The sequence below is a fragment of the Seriola lalandi genome, unplaced genomic scaffold, assembly GCF_002814215.2.
Source record: "Seriola lalandi dorsalis isolate HSWRI2012SDOR001 ecotype SW California unplaced genomic scaffold, Sedor1 jcf7180002054832, whole genome shotgun sequence".
Lineage (NCBI taxonomy): Eukaryota > Metazoa > Chordata > Actinopteri > Carangiformes > Carangidae > Seriola > Seriola lalandi.
In genome coordinates this window covers 1,422,781-1,436,459 of record NW_019525385.1, presented here as the reverse complement: position 1 = coordinate 1,436,459, position 13,679 = coordinate 1,422,781, and the positions used below count along the sequence as shown (strand labels likewise).

Here is a 13,679-nt window from a genome sequence, read left to right as displayed (position 1 = left end):
GGGGGGGAATGAAGGAAATGCTGTTCAGAGCGGAGGGAGAGCTGCATAAGGGAAAATCAAACCAGAGGGTTGGGAAGAAGGAGCCATAAGCTCAGTGACAGCTGCATGTATGCTGTAGTGGGTGACGGTCTGTCCGTCTGTCAGAGCAGATATTTCTGTCTGTTTAGTGCTGCCTTACTGGCTGCCAGAGACACTCCTCATGTCATCGCTGGGTGCCTGCTGTCACTGGCTAAAAAGGAGAGAGGGAGTGGAGTATGTGTTTGCATGGGTGTGTGTGTAAGCGAGAGTGACAGAGAGAGGAACTCAAGCAGCTGTCTTGAACGCTCCTCCACTCTGTCAGTACATCTTGAATCTGCTTCCCCCTGATACCTCCTCTGTAAGACAGTATTTCAGTCAGTTGTTGCGGTCAAACGTCCACCTTTCTGTTGTTAGAAGAACACACTTTTCAGAAATCAGCATGTTGCACAGATTCTCTGTTGAGATCATAAAAACTGTAGATATCCTCGTGTCCCCAGTGAACCAGTTTTTCTTTGCTTATAGTTAAAGGAAAATTATGTTTTTACAACACGACTCCTCCTGTCATATTTTTAGTCAGTACATCTACAGCACATACATCTATACATCTGTTTTATCCAAGCTGACTTTCAAACACGGTAATGCAAAGGTGCTATATATTTGCTAGCGCTACATATCAAACAGCATCAACAGCTGTTTACTTATGAGTCTAGAAGCAACGTTCAGCATCAAGTTCAGCATTTCTTTACTTGCCAAGAGCTGACTCCAGAGGGGAAAAACAACGCCAATGTTAACTCTTGTTTGGCTTCTATTTCTATCACTTCTTTTCATCACTGCTGAACGTGGTTTCTTGCCGGGACTGGGCGGTGTTGGTGGTGGTGATGGTCGCTCGCCAAGAGCTTCAGCCATCGCTGCGTTTACTGTTCCATTCACTGACATAGAGGTTAGAAAACGCCATCGGGGCAGCCCTACTTCTTCATCCTCTCATGTTGGACAGAGGGCCGACCGGACGCTACAGTAACTCACTATCGCCTCTTGAGGTACAAAGTGGTATTATAGCACAGGACTGGCCGGGACTAGCCGGTTAGCATGCTCGCATTGGTATATATCTCTGCAACACATTACATAAACGCATTTGACATAATGTCAAAACTGTTATTTCCTCACCTTCTGTTGATCATTTGAGTTCATTTTGTTGTTTGTTCATTTTTGAACGCGTTAAACTAAAATACTTACATATAGCACTTTGTAAAGGTCTAAATGAGGTTGACATCATTGCCCACGTTGTTTATTATAGCTGTCTTTCTCAACTCAGGGCTTTACGTTTTTGTTCAACTTGCAGGTTGATGTCATGTTTTTGTTTACTTTTTGTGGAGGAAATGTGAAGGCAAACAGCTCTGGTGGGAGAGTGGGTGTTTAATTAATTGTGCGGTTGATGGTGGTTCGATCTTAGGGATGCAATAAGCTGCGTTTTTTTCGACCTCGTATTTCCTTGGCCCCATTTGATTCTGTTGTAAAATTGTGCCCAGTGGAGGCGGTGAGTACAATGTTATGCAATCTTGTGGTAGATACAGTGTATTAGTTAAATCGATGACAATAAGACCCAGGTTTTTTGAATTGCCAGAATGTATCTTTAGCACACACTCAGTGTTGACTGATAGTAGGCGACTAGCATTATCTCAGAAAACTTGTAGCAGCTGTAATGAAAAGACATAGTATTAGGCAGCCGAGTCTGTCAGTTTTGTGTGGGAGGTACAATTTACATGAAATATTAAATAAAAATAGCATACTGTTTTAATTTTTCCTGGGTCAACTGAATGTGAGTGTGGGTGGCACAGAGAGATGCTGTAGAGCTGAAAAACACTGAGCGCAGTGGTTGCTCACCTGAAATAGTTCCAAAAATGAACGTGACTAGTCTGCTCAGTGTATGTTAAATACATTTATTGGACAACATAATAATTACCACTGACAACTGTTTACTTGGAGGTTTGACCTGTTGTTTTGGATAATACTAGTCATACCGGCTGCTATCATTTAACATACTAAAGAGAAAAGATTAACATGAAGCACGTGGATGATTTCAGTGTCTGCATTTTCATGACTTGAACAATGGACCAATCTCTTGAAAACATCATGTGTTCCTTTAAATCATGGGTTTCTGTTTCTTACTAATACGGTGTATTTTTGCCTTAATTGCTGGCCATTGACTGTTTGATTGCAATCATCTGTTGTTGGAGCGCTGTCGTCTGATTACAAACATGTGTTTTTGGCCAACCAAGATGGCCATGGAGTGAGGTAATGGAATATTAAAAAAAATTTAAGAGCATTACTGAGGCACTGAGCTGCACAGTGGCTCAGTGGTTATCATGAAGCTTCAGGGTTCACACCAACAAAGCGACTGGAGCCGTTCAGTGTGAAGTTTGCACGTTCTTCCTGGTGCTCACCATGTGTTTTTTCTTCGGGTGCTCTGGTTTTCCTGCAGCTAGGGTGAACTGGGGATTTGAAACTGAGTGAAGATGTGAATGTATGTGGGTATAGAAAATGGACAATGAGGTTTAGTCGCCACTTTTGATTTAAAGTTCCTCAGAAATCTCAGCTTTTATTGAACTTTCTTGGACTGTTTTATGGGATCTCTCAATAGGACAGCAATACTTGTATGATTTAATGAACCTAGGAAGCAGGGTCATTTAATTCTCCAGGCTGGAAAAACTCCTTGATTTTAGCAGTGGTATGAGCTTTCAAAGTGACGTTGCCTATAATTTTGTAGCAGCCGTAACAGCATTAGTCCATCTTTAGATTGTGTACTGTCAGTGTTAGCCTCCTCTGACTCCTCTGCTGACAGTCCTGTAACCACATCCTGGTGTTTATGTTCTATAGGTTAACACGGTTATCTCTGTGCGTAACCGGAGCCCTCAACCTACATGGGCACTTGGCGTACATGCGTGTGGTTGCATGTGTGTGATCTTGCAGCTGCAGGACCCGTCTCCTTTCCCCTGCGTCTCTCTCCAGAAAGAGCTGCAGGGACTTGCCAGTATTTTCATTCCCTCTGGAGGCATTTCCGCACACTAACAAAGCCCGGCCTGCGTGATGAAACAGAGAGGAAGCAGCTTTTGTGAAGGGAGCAGCCGATTTCGATGTGTGTGTGTGTGTGTGTGTGTGTGTGTGTGTGTGTGTGTGTGTGTGTGTGTGTGTGTGTGTGTACTGCTGACCCTAGCTAACAGTTTGTTACATGCAAATTTACTTTTGAGCTTGCAGTACAGGTTGCTCCAGGCTCTTGTTTGCTGACGAACATTCTGTAGAACAAGAACAAGCCCACTCTGTATCCCATTCAGAAAACAAAGTTGCCTCCTGTTTGCCTCTAATTAACTGGTATAATACCTAGCTTGTTGGATTGGTTAGTGTTTTTTACAGGGCTCGTTAACCAATGGCCTTTCACAGTTTACACTTCCTCTGTAGCCGTTGCCAAAGGGAAATGTGCACTGTAGCTCAGGTCACAATTCTCCAGGGTGTCTGGCTCTGGGAAGGGACTGAATTGAACCAATAATAGTAGAAAATTGTCTCCTTTTTTACAGTTCAGTAGAGCTAACATAGAACATGCACTCCTCAGTCTCATGTCTGCAATGAATAAATAACACTGATTTAAACTAAAGGCATTCATGTCCAGCTTTTGCTATTTTTTGGCTTCAGTGTCTGGGTATTAATTTTTATCTTTGCTGCCGGATAACCTTCATTTAGTTGGTGGTTTCCAGAAATAACTCCTGGGTTTTTGGCAAGAGCTGAGGTTGAAGCTCACACGAAACATAATTTTTGCTGTCTCATTTGAGGTCATGACACAGCCACCGAAAATCGCACATGTATTTCTTTTTTCTTTTTTCTTTTTTTTCATAATCGGGAGCAAAAGCTGAGCAACTGCAGGGTCTGGCAACTGCAGGGTCTGGCAACCACAGTGTCGCTGAAGCTGAGATTTTCTCTGGGGTTGTCTACAGAGTCAGCGTCCTGTGGGTTGACAGCCAGGGCCCTGTGACACACGCTCATGCCCATAAACAGGGATTTGGCCCTCCGGAGAAAATAACCTTGATAATTACTGGGTGCATATGGACCTGCCCACAGCAGGAGGGGGAGAAGGGGGAGGAGGAGGAGGAGGAGGAGGAGATGGGGGTTGACTGAGAAGGAGAAAGAGAGGGAGAGAGAGCCACATCCGCTGGTGCATTCCTCCATGCTGTGTCATACTGGTGCCGAGTTTCCCCTCAGTTTGCATGGAGATTTCCACAAGGCGGAGGGTGCAAAGGGCTACTGACGCAATGCTCGGGGCTGTAGACACTGACATTAAAGGTTTAACAAGCCACGCATTCACAGACTCCCTACGGTAACAAAAAGACAGCAAAACTGTTTAAAGAGCAAACATAAGGGGACTGCTAGACAATGGTGAAAAAATTGGAGACACATGGAGGTGGGATACAGTGAAGAGAAGAAAAGACCCAGCCTGGTGACCTAACTGTGGATGCGCTCATAGATTTTCGACTCTCCTCTCCCACTCTCTTTCTGCCCTCATCACGTGGGCCCTCTGGTCTGGCTGAATTGGCATCATTACAGCAGCCAGGGCTGAATGTCTGTGGTTGGCTCACCGCCCGTCTGCTTGCCTGTCATTCAGCTGGTTAAAGAGGCCTTGTTGAACCGCTGCACTGTGCCCGGCTACTACAGGGCCATTCATGCCTGTAACGGCAGAAACAGCCAAGTCCTGTCATCAGCGCCAGCTAGCACATACCAATTTACTACTGGAAATGACAAGGTCATTTTGCTTGCTAAGCACAGTTTCCCCCCGAGTAACCTCGTAACCCGTTTTTTTTTTTTTTCAAAGTTTGGATTACATTTCAAAGAATGAGCTCCTCTCTAACGGAGCAAGTGTCTTTAGACAAACACAGCGCTTACGTCTCAAATATGTTCTCTGTCTCTGTTGCATGTACGCCGCCTACATCGAGTGCAAAGTGAAATAGACTGATCTTTTCCCCAAGGAATTATACAACAACAGCACAAAACAACAAAACAGATCCTTTGTGCTGCCTCAAACGTCGGAGATTTCAAAAAGAAGCCTTGAAAATACAGTTTGTCACTCTGAGGGAGTTTTTTTTCTCCCCCCTTCCTGCTTGTCAGTTGCTCTGTGTGCCTTCGGCTAATGGCAGCTCATCCTGTCACAGATGACCTGTGCTTTAGTGAACCATTCTCCGTCCTCTTCTCAGTCCCAGTGTGACACACACAGTGAGGACATGCATGAGAGCCATGACTTCATTCTGTGCTCTCCGTCATTCCTCTAACTCTATTTTGCCTCCTCCCTCCTGCTCTCATCCTTGACTCCTCCACTTTTCGCTCTATCTTATCCTCCCTTCCCTCTCTTGTCCCTTTTGTCTTCCTTCCCTACCCCTCGCTCTGTGTCTGCAGTCCTAACATCTTCCTGCTATGATTAGCAGTAGTGTTTTTTCCCCAGCCAGTGTAATGTCTAGAGCCTCCTGTGTCCTTGGAAAGCAGCCTAATAAGCTCAGACACACACTGCTGTCTCTGCGCTCCACAGGCCTATTCTCCAGTGTCACCCAGCGCACACTGAGGTAAACAAAGACTGCCACACACACGTACACACACTATCCTAGTGTGCTAATAGACCAGCATACCAGCCCACTGAGGACAGCGTTGACGCTAGCTTGCTAACATTGACCTTCCGTGTGCCAATCACAATAAACCTGCTCCCTGATTTGAATATGGGGAGGAAAACAGTGTAAATTGAAAGCAGAAATCCCCCTGGTGTGAGACAAGATGAGTCTCTGAATAAATTATTCAGATGGCAGCCTCTCTCCTGCATGATTCTCGCCTTCTGCTACGTTTAATGGCATCTGTGATGACACCCATTGGAGATTAATCCAGATGTAAGACGTGTGTGTGTGTATGTGCGTGCGTGCTTACATTCGTATGTGTGTTTCTGTCTCGCTCTGTGTGTGTGTGGCCTGCTCACCCCTCTTCTCATGCATCCCATTGTGTTGTGTGATGGGGAAACAAAGCCTCAACAGGGGAATTTATTTCTTCTCCGGAGAGGGCTGTAAATAAACAACTAGTGAATCAATGCCTCCATTTGTTTTTTCTCTGATAATTCTGTCTGTGTCGTGAGGCAGTGTGACAGGGTTTTGCAAGGCGGCGTAGCTCTCAGCAGCCATATTTCCTCTCGGTGAGAGTGAGAAAACACGCCACACCGGCCTCATGTTTCATTACCAGGTATCAGTAAATTACTGCACGCTTTTTTTTTTTTTTTATATCACTCACCGCAGCTCATTTAGTGCCATGATGGAGCCTTTGTATGAGTGGGAAATAACACCGGCATTAGATATTGTGCTTTAGAACTACTCAGTCAACTAAAGACACACAAGCATAGGAATCATCAGGTGCAATTGAAAAGGAAAACCGGCAGCAGGTCTTGTGGTGAATGTTTCAGTCTATTAGAGCAACATTGATTCACTACAAAAGCATGACCTTCCCTGACACAAGTGCTTACAAATGTTTGAATATAAGATATTCTCCTGTGTCTGGGCATACAGTTTGCAGTATTTTTTTATCAAGCATCCTTGGATCATCATAAATGTGTAAAAGAAAAAAAAAAAAAAAGTGTGTTTAAGCCATTTTTCTCATCAGGGACGATAGACTATTTAAAAGCTGTGAAAGCCTCAGTTGGACAGTAAAACACATCTTCTCACTTACCTTTAGTTGATTCTAGTCATGCAGATATCCTGTTTTGAAACAGTGATTCTGTTACTGGATTATACAACAAACGAGATTTGTGTGTGTGTGTGTGTTGTGAACCACCACAAACAACATTTCTTTCACCTCTACTGTGTAAGGATGGGAGCAGAAATCTCAGAGACGAACATCTGCAAACTGTCTCCGAATAAAACCAAAACCATCTCGGTTGCCAGGTACCATTAAATGAATTTTTTTTGGGTGGGTCAAATCGACCCTTTTAAACTGGAGGAATATACTATTATTTTTCCTAATTGCAGTTTTGTGGTCGTCAGTAACAGTAATGAGCAGAGCATAGGTCCCAGAAAATATGAGGGGAGTTACTTGTATTAGCTACGGTTCGATGACTAATAGGAGCAGTGAATAATGGTGTGAGCAGAACGATCCCGGTTCTTTAGGAACAAAGGTAACCTCCGAGTGTGTAAACCTTGATTAGGAGCAATCATTCAGTTAATGCTGCTGTTGGTAATGCCAACATGACTACACATAAGAGACTCTAATGAGCACTGGTTTACCGTGGTTTTTTTTGTGCTCAAATACCCCTCTCTGTATCCCATATCCAAGTGTGAAATTACAATATCAGATCATATTTAGTTAATTAAACCCATATGACTAATTTAATTTGACTCAAATATGGGGGGAAATGAATAAATCATGGAGGCGTATTTAGCTTGCTAGCGCTGGTGTTAACAGTAATTAAATGTGGGGCAATCTGTAGCCTGTGAAGATAGCTCAAGTCTTTTCTTTCCGCCTACTGTACGAGTACACATGTGGAAAAAATGTGAGCCAGACAGTTTTTTTTTTTTTTTTGGGATCAGTCTAGCAGAATATTAATGGAATGATGTGGGAGTTTCAAACACAGGAATAAGTGAGTTAAAGATGCAGCCCTGTAAAGTGGGCAAGTGCATTAATAGTCCACGAGTGGTCGTCCCATTAGGAGATCTGCACATCGTAGTTAGAGAAGAGCCAGGAGCAGAGAAGAAATATTCCTCCATGATTAGAGCCTAGAGAGTTCAAAGACAGCTGCATCTGCAATGAGATGGGCGCAAAACACTCACACGGAAGACGAGAAATCAACTTGTATTTGTCATTTAAGCATTTCATATTTCATATTTGGCGGGGATTAGAGATGCACATTCTCTCCAGCTCTGTCAGTCCTTGTTATGTGTTTCCAATCTGTCAGATGCACGACAGGGTGCTTTATTACATCTCGATAAATGATGCCACCTAAGTCTTGTTTTCCTATCACTAAAAAGCAGAGTTTTGTCACACTCCCTGATGTGTGTTGCATTCTGTTTTGTTTCATTTTAGACGCGCTCTGTGATTGATGAGGATTAAGAGACAGATTTTGCTTAATAGGAAACACAACAACTGCCTCATCCACACCGGTAAGAATCCTGATTCATCACCTATGTCCTCAGTTGAGTATCAGCTCGTACGGTGATGCAGATATGCTTCTTTGTGGCTTTGCAAACAAGATAAGATGGTTGCAGTTTGGATTTCGTTTTTTTGTTGAATCACAGCAGCCACTAAACACACAGGTATTTTGTCCTAGAACATAATGCACTTGTGAGCATTTTATATAGTATCTGAGGCTGAAGTGCTAAAGCACTACATCCTTTTAGTTTCCCGTGGAACTGATACTACACGGTCTTACTGTAACGCTTACATACATGTCAGTGAATGAACATCCTGAATCAATCGCTGCGTGAGGTTCACTGCCATTGCTTTGAGTGAACGCATTTGTTTATGTGATGATTTGCATGATTGGAATTGGGATTTTGCGGGTGATGGCATTTCCTCTTTAGATAGCAGACAGCTGGTGTTTGTCAGGTAACCGGGCAGTCAGTCTTCAGAGCCCACACAAGTTGCGATGCCAAGTCATTCTGTGCTTCACTGTATCACTGTTCTTCCTCTGATGTGGTCGATTTAGAAAAAGCCCATTTGAGGGATGTTTACGAGACTGCCTTCTCGCACGCATGCTACAGTGGTGATACCTCTCTGGCTCTGCTTTGAGCTGTTCCTAGGGTGTGAAACCTGGACAGCAGTGTAAGCAGTGTTGAACCTATGGTTAGTAACCATGTATGGCCATTGATCTGCCTCTATCAATACCAATGTCAATCTCTAAGAGGAGGACAACCGCTAATCCTCATATCCCCATCCTCCAGTCATTTGCTTTCTTCTGACTCCGTTGGATGCAAAAACATGCATGCACACTGGTTCAATTAGCCTTTGAACAGCATGAATATTATGTATTCAGTTATCCCTTGAACTGCATGAATATTAAGTGTTCATTTAACTGAGGAGAAACACTCCATCGTCATCATCGCGGTGTCAGAAACCTTTAACTGACGTGATGCATGATATAATTGGGGTGAATGAGGATGTGAGGAAACATCAGACATCCCGTTATGGCCCTGACACATTTGAGTAAAAGGAGAGCCTGTCCCTCTGCTTTTGTTTGGGAGGCTGTGCAAAATGTCGACACTGTAGTTTGTATACATGCGAAACAGCATCAAAGTGCTGGAAGGTGAATAATTTTTGGTGGCATCTGCACAATCTGCAATATGCTAATGAGCAAAGCTGCAAAAGCCAGATTGCCAGGAGAGAGAAGGGGAGATGGAGAGAGAGAAAACAGGGAGGGAGCAGAGTAGAAAAGAGAGAAACAGACGGAGGCTGGTGTAAATTATGGATGCAACCTGCGATTTCCAAGAGGAAAAGAAAGGCAGGGAGAAACCTCAAGCCATGCATATCAGATTACGCATTTACCACATTTTCTTATCATGGTCTGTGAGCAAACTCGTATACAATCTGGCCCCTGTGTGTGTGTGTGTCTGTGTGTGTGTGTGTGTGTGTGTGTGTGTGTGTGTGTGTGTGTGAGAGAGAGGGAGAGTGAGAGAGCACTTACACATTCATCCATGTCGAGTTGTGTGGAGCTGTGCTGTGCTTTCAAGCGTTCTCTGAACTTGATATGACGTGTGTCTAAGGCTGTGTTGACTTTCGCCGCACTATTGTGTTGCGTTGCTCTGTATTGTGCGTCTGCAGTCACATGGCCCTTGATAGTTCACACATAGCATTTCAGCGTTGAGCATGCACATGGACACGGTGGCAAATCCGTTCTGTTAGGAGCTGTTTGAATTTACACCACTCAAATCACACTGTGGATATTTATATGACATTGTTTAACTTGTCTAATAATACACAGAATGCTGAGTTCACCTGTTTTCTTTTGTTTAAAAAAAAGAGCTTATCTCTCATTATGTATTTTGCCTGCTTGAGCAATTCTAAGTAAAGTGAAGCAAAAGTGAGTGTTCGTGTCCCACTACCACATCCAACCCTTGTGTGCCAGTCCCCTAACAGCCTGTGTGAATAATGGATCCATTCTTTAGTCATGTCTGTGACTGGGGCCTGCGCAGATGTGTGGTTTCCCCCACCAGAGGTGGAGGTGGAGGAGAAGGGAGGGGCTGGTGGTCTGGAAATAGCTCCGCCTGAGCTGGGAGCACCTTAGGTGGGCCTCTGTGCCAGCCTCACCTTCCTTTAACATGCTTGCACGATAAAAGTGCAGTTCTGCTGGAGAACCTGGCGCATTATCATGTGCCTATTTTCGAGTTAAGTTGAAAGGAAATATTGTTTAACCTGTCTCCATTCAGCTTTGCTGCCAGAGTGATTCCCTTCAAAGATGGCAGGAGAATGAGAGAAGGGTTGCGTTTTCTAAGAATTGGACAGGAGCCACGTTACACCTCAAGAAAAAAGCGTCTGAGCTGGGAACAGAAAGTATGAAGCTGCCCTGGATCTAGCCTGCATGTAAATGTGTGTTAATGTGCAAAGTAGGTCATTTATTTGGAGCAGGGACAGCCATAGTGTGCCTCTCTGGAGCAGTGTCAGAGTGGGGAATCATTTCATAAGCAGACACATCCATCGCTGGATTTGATGAACTGCACTAGGGATTTACATTTACAGATATTTTGTTTATATGTAAAGCCCAAACCCTAATATACCAGAGGGGAAGGAGGTGGGGGGTGCTGAAGGTGAAAATGGCTGTGGTCAATCCAAAGACAGCATCAGTAACCATAACCAGAGATAGCAGCCTAAAAATCAGACTAAATCAGATTACCAAACAAACAGCTAAGAGGATTAATTCTGATCTCTCTCTCTCTCTCTTTTTTTCCATCAGACGGACATTAAATCTGCAATCTGTAAAATCCCTTCAAATGATTTTCTATTTTACTTTGCGGCCCTCATTTTCTGGTCACATGTTTGGAGTGAAGCTCTTTCTGCTCTCAGTGAACTCTGCCCTTTTGTTCTGCCTTGAGGCCTCTAGAAATTGCTTTACTAAACACGGTATCATATCGGTCTTTAAAAATATCTTCCCGGGGTACAACACGAATCTGACCTCCAATCAGATGCTGCACTGCTGGCTGTTAAGCCCCATAATGTTATACTAACGCGTTCCACCCGGCACACTTGCTGTTAGGAGCAGAGCTGTGTTGAGAGATGCCTGTGGCTCTGTGGCCGTCTCTTTAACAACGGACAGGCACGGACCTAATTAATAGAAAACATGATATATGGAGGGGGATAATTACACCTTGTCCCTGGCTCTCAGAGATCAAAAATGTTGCTGCATTTCTCAGAATTAATCTCAGGAATGATTGTTGGTTTACAGGGAATCAGTGGCAGTACAGTATGTTCTCTGGAAAAAAAGACTGTAGATTAATTTGGTTAATATTTCATAAAGCTTACAAAGGCAGAGGGCATTTGAGGCTTTTCAGATTATTTGTTCTCAGCCAATATTACACACCACGATTGAGCTGCTGCGCCACTGTGCTGCAAAGTCAACAGCTCGCGTGCACAATGCCAAGACAAGGCACTTGCCGTTGAAAGTGTTTGTCCGTGATAGCGTTGTTTGTGAAATGGGAGCCGTTCAGATGCACTGCTCCTTTTCCTTTGCCGTGATCTGATTCAAAGGGGGCCAGTGCACGCACAGCATCATATCGCTCCTCTTAGAGTGCTGATAACTGCTAACAGATTTGTATTAATATCCTCGCTGGTGCTCTTTGATATCAGCTGATTCATTTTGAATCTCCGCTCGCCTACCCACGCACACCTCAACTAAACACAAAAGTGCAATACAGCATTGCTCTTGACAGCTTGACAAACTGACAATCCCACTCACAATCACTCCCTCTCCCGCCCTCCCTCTTGCTCTCTGATAGAGCCGTATATTGTAACCAACAAGACTGTAATCAACGCAAACCTAATCAAATCATTGCTCCAACAAGCAGCCCTGGCTGCCGGGCTTCCAAGGAACATATCTCAGATCAAGAGGCAGGCTGCTTGTACAGCAGTGTGTACTATAACCAGCCGCTGTATGAAATGTCAGGAGAAGTAGGATTATTTTCGAAAATGTCACTGACAGCATAATAGCTCAGTGGAAGAGTGTCTCATGCTATGTTTCTATCTCATGTCAGCAGGTGTGATACTGTATGTGACTGTGTGTGGTTCTGAGTCCACAATCATAAAAGCGACTGTACACAAATGCAAGAGTAAGTGAAATGCTGTTCCTGTTGACTGAGACTGGTGTGTGATTGGCAGAGTGTGCAAGCCATTGAGTTAGCCATTACAGTGTGTGTTTCAGATCTGCACAAACAAACGCACATCTCCAAACCTCCTCATTATCAGCAGCAGGAAAGCTGCCTGGGCACTGGGACAACTTGTGTGTGTATCTGTGCCTCCGCTTGCATATATGTGTGTGTGTGTGTGTGTGTGTGTGTCTGTGGCGTGCGCCTAATTCAGATGAGGCTCATTCCAAGATTTGGTTAACCGAGTTGGCTCATCCTATCACATTGCCACAGAGTGTGCAGTTGCTTCGGCCTCTGTTTCATTTAGTGACACCCACGCTCTTGTCCTCCTGCCATGAAAACACACAGACACTCGTGCTACTGCTGCGCTGTAACAGACATACGCACATGTGTGCACACACACACGCACACGCACAGCTGAATGAGAGAATGGCAAAGTTACAGAGAGAGAGAAAGAGGGAAAAAATGAGAAAGTACCAATTTAGCTCCTCAGACAGTTCTGCCAACAGACATCAGGGGGTTGGAGGCAGAGAGTGTTTTTGTGCGTGGTGTGTTGTGTATTTGTGTTAGAGAATGGGGGGTTTGGGGGGGGTTGACTAGAGCAGCGGTCTGTAACTTCATGTTATACTGAGTCAGTTTTGTACTTTTCAGGTTTTTGAGCAACTCATTACAGTGATGTGTCAGTAACCTGCTGTCAGTCATCAAGAGCTTGTAGCTTTTTTATATTTGTTTGTTTTCTGACAGTTTAGTGCAAAGAAATCGGTGTAATATTTTCCCTGTGTGCTTCTTCCCTTTTATGTAAATAGCTTCACACCACTGTAAATCTAAAAACCTCTCAAACATATGACTGATTATGAGGTGCCGTTGCATTGAGTTTATCCAAGATTAAGTGTCTCTAAAATGAATTGTGTACACATACACAAGCGCATGTAGCTGTAGCCTGAAATGTTTGCTATTTATAGGTTTTTATTATATCAAACAGAAAATAACAGCAGATCCTCTCATTTGAAAAGGTGGAACTGGAGGATGTGAATCATTTTACTTGTTAAACGATTTAAACAATTAATTGATTATCAAAGCTGTTGTATATTGTCTAACCTATTAACTGTTTAAGCACATGAAATGTCTTTGTTTTGGTTTCAGACTTTCATGTGTGCAACCAGTAGCTAATCCTTAATCCAAACAATCTTAGAGAGAAAAACTCTTGTTGTACTGCCAAATGAAGCCTCCTCCTCTGTTCTGTGTTCATGCTGTGAAACAAAAGGCTAGTTGGGCCAAATCAGGACTGACATCATTGGCAACAGCTGC

At 43.8% G+C, this 13,679-nt stretch overlaps 1 protein-coding gene across 4 annotated transcripts in view; it reads left to right on the top strand.

Annotated features, from left to right (window-relative positions):
• zmiz1a (zinc finger, MIZ-type containing 1a) overlaps positions 1-13,679 on the top strand; it is a 99,306-nt gene that overhangs the window by 28,612 nt on the left and 57,015 nt on the right. The window contains exon 3 of one of the 4 annotated variants that reach the window (XM_087179378.1): positions 8,104-8,180. The exons of the other annotated variants lie outside the window; for them this stretch is intronic. The gene's annotated coding sequence lies outside the window, so the exon portion shown is untranslated. The remainder of the gene's footprint in view (positions 1-8,103; positions 8,181-13,679) is intronic. 4 annotated transcript variants of the gene reach the window in all.